Source organism: Arachis duranensis, chromosome 4 (genome assembly GCF_000817695.3).
Source record: "Arachis duranensis cultivar V14167 chromosome 4, aradu.V14167.gnm2.J7QH, whole genome shotgun sequence".
In the NCBI taxonomy this organism is placed as follows: Eukaryota; Viridiplantae; Streptophyta; class Magnoliopsida; order Fabales; family Fabaceae; genus Arachis; species Arachis duranensis.
This window is the reverse complement of record NC_029775.3, coordinates 27,802,669-27,805,430: the sequence shown is the minus strand read 5'-3', so window position 1 is coordinate 27,805,430 and position 2,762 is coordinate 27,802,669. Positions and strand designations below refer to the sequence as shown.

The 2,762-nt window shown below is 37.3% G+C and overlaps 1 long non-coding RNA gene across 1 annotated transcript; it reads right to left on the bottom strand.

Annotated features, from left to right (window-relative positions):
* Positions 1–663: 663 nt before the first annotated feature.
* LOC107483878 (uncharacterized) lies at positions 664–1,078 on the bottom strand. Its single transcript, XR_001590981.3, has 3 exons — positions 1,025–1,078; positions 875–949; positions 664–801 (listed from the first exon to the last, which is right to left on the bottom strand). It is a non-coding gene; the product is annotated as an uncharacterized LOC107483878 (long non-coding RNA).
* Between the last annotated feature and the right edge of the window lie 1,684 nt (positions 1,079–2,762).

Sequence of the window (2,762 nt, the reverse complement as noted above, 5' to 3'; positions counted from 1 at the left end):
AAATCTCTGTCAGTGGTTGTTTGTTGGGATGTCGGCACAAAAACCTGGATCGGGACTCTAAACAAGAATAAAAATGAAAGGTTAACAACGTATTTGAAAATAATAAGGTTATAAGGTTGAAATATTCTTCGAAAACTCACACTGCAAGCGCTTCCGACGGTGTTTGTTCCCTAACAACCATCATATTCGAATCAGTCGGAATCAACCTAAAATACACCCAAAGAAGGTCAAAAAATACACCCGAACAATTCAAAAAGAAGACGGGCTTTGTTTTTTGAGAACTTACATACTTGCAGTTTTTTCTTTTTTTTGCTGCCTTTTTTTTCTTGAATAAAATAATAAAGGGCTTTTTTTTTCTAAAAAAAAATATACAGAATTAGAAGTAGAAGGTAATAGAAGAACAAAAAGTAACGGATATTTGAAAGAGAAATTACATGCTCTGTGACGGCTGGTTTACACTACTCTGTTCTGTGCGTCCTTGAGAGGAAGGATCATCACTTCCCAAGTTCACGGCCGGTAGTCTAAACAGATTTCATGTTATTCAGACAAAATAAGATACAGGTATAAAATACACCCAAATGAATGCACGAGATACACCCAATATACACCCAAATGGTTCACAAAATACACCCAACAAAACAAATGAAATACACCCAACTTGATCCACAAAATACACCCAAATGGTTCACAAAATACATCCAAATCTCAAATAATAACAAGATTTTATTAAATAATAAAGCTTCTTACGTTTCAGAGGACACATAGCGACCTTCTGTCGATCGCAGGTCAGCTTGGTTCTCCCTGCGAAACAAGATACAATTATTAGCAAACAAAACACACCAAAATCTCAAATACACAGCCCAGCAAGACATACCCCTCTGCAGCAGATTTATCAACGTTTTCCCTTAGCCATTCATCGAGTTCGTCACTTGATATTTCATATCTCTCACTACATTCATAAAATAAGACATTAACAAAAATAATTACGATGATAGACCGTAATATAGCTTACGAGGTACTGTACCCGTCAAAGTATTGATCTTCTTCAGGAGGTGAATCCTCCACAACAACTTTTTTCTTTTTTTGCTGTGTTCTGGGTGGAAAAAAAAAGAGTACCAATCAGAAATAAAAAATTAATTTTATCACAGAATATTATCCAAAGAAGTACTTACTTTTTTGGTGTTGTTTTTGTTTTTTTCATTTTCTTCTCCTTCTCCACAGGTAATGATTCTTCGCTCCTATAAGTTAATAATAGACATTTCAGTTAATACACAAAATCTTTATAATGAAGCCAAAAGAAAGGAGTAATAATTTCAGGACATTACTCATCACTTGGTTCAAATTCAGATTCTGAATCAGAATCTGACTCCTCTTGCCTCTGCTTTCTTTTTCTGGAGTCCATTCTGGAAGGCAAAAAATTATTATTTAGAACATACTAAAAATACACCCAAATGAATTCACGAGATACACCCAACTGAATATACAATATACACCCAACGCAGCAAACGAAACACACCCTGCTTAATATGCTATATACACCCAACGTGAACAAACAAAATACACCCAACCCGAAAAAGAAATTACACCCAAGTATGGTACTTACTTTTTCCCCTTTTTGCTGGGGTGTTTTCTTCCTGAATCCTCTGAGTCTTCTTGAGCCTCAGACTCAGAGGTAGAAGTGTCACTGTCAGTAGTTTCTTTCTCCGAAGACGATGTTGGACTCGCCTTCCTTTTTTTGTTTTTTTGATTTCTTGTTTTTTTTTTTTTTTCATTTTTTCTCTTGTCTCTGCCATCTTCACAATCCCCTGAAACATGAGATATTTTAGTTAGCAGCATTCGGGTAAATAAAATACACCCAACTTATTATGTTTACTTACCAAAATTTCCTCTCTTTCTGCAGTCATTCTTTCCACCAACTGCTCCTTAGTCCAGTTGGCAATCCAGGGCTTTGGTGGTCTTTCAGTCCTGTTCTTGCCTTTGTTTTTTGAAAGATGAAAGTAGATTATCATCAGGGCGAAGAGGCAGCCATTAATTTCCTTCTTCTTTTTCTCCTTGTAGTCTGTGATGCCCTTGATCATGAAGGTCAAAACATGCCCCCCAGTTTCTGTCCGATATGCCGTCCATCTTAAAAATTGGGGCCAGGTGCACAGGCGATATTTTGTTTATCGTCGTTGGCAAAAGGAATGCCATCTGTATGTAGAGGATGAATATCCTCTTGAACATCAGTCGTTCCTCTTCGTTGCCAACGCCGATTTCCATCATCTCATCGGTAAGACTTTTGAGGGTCTTACCCTGCAATCTTCTGTAAATTATTTTGTCATCATTAGAAAGTTTCTTATACTCAACTTTCTCAGGAAATAGATCTCCTACAAAAAGGAAGACAACAAAGTATCCAAGTCGGTTCAAATACACCCAAGCATCAACTTAATATACATCCAAGCAACAACTTAATATACACCTATAATTTTGAGCTAATTACCTGTTGCATTGATGCCAAGCGCATGACCTATTTTTCTTGGGGTTATTTTGAAAGAACCATATCCTGTTTCCAGTCTGTTCTCCCCAAGTTTGAAGTTGTTTGCCAGCTCCCTTAACAGTTGGTGATGCACCCTTAGTGGTGGGATGTGCATCAAGCCACCAAATCCGAGATCTCTGACAATCGCCTTCTTCTCCTCAGTCATGTTTCTGAACTTATCACTTAGGAGATGTGTGGCACACTTAAGGTCTTTGGTTTGGTTTCTTGCTGCCATTTTCTCTGAAAC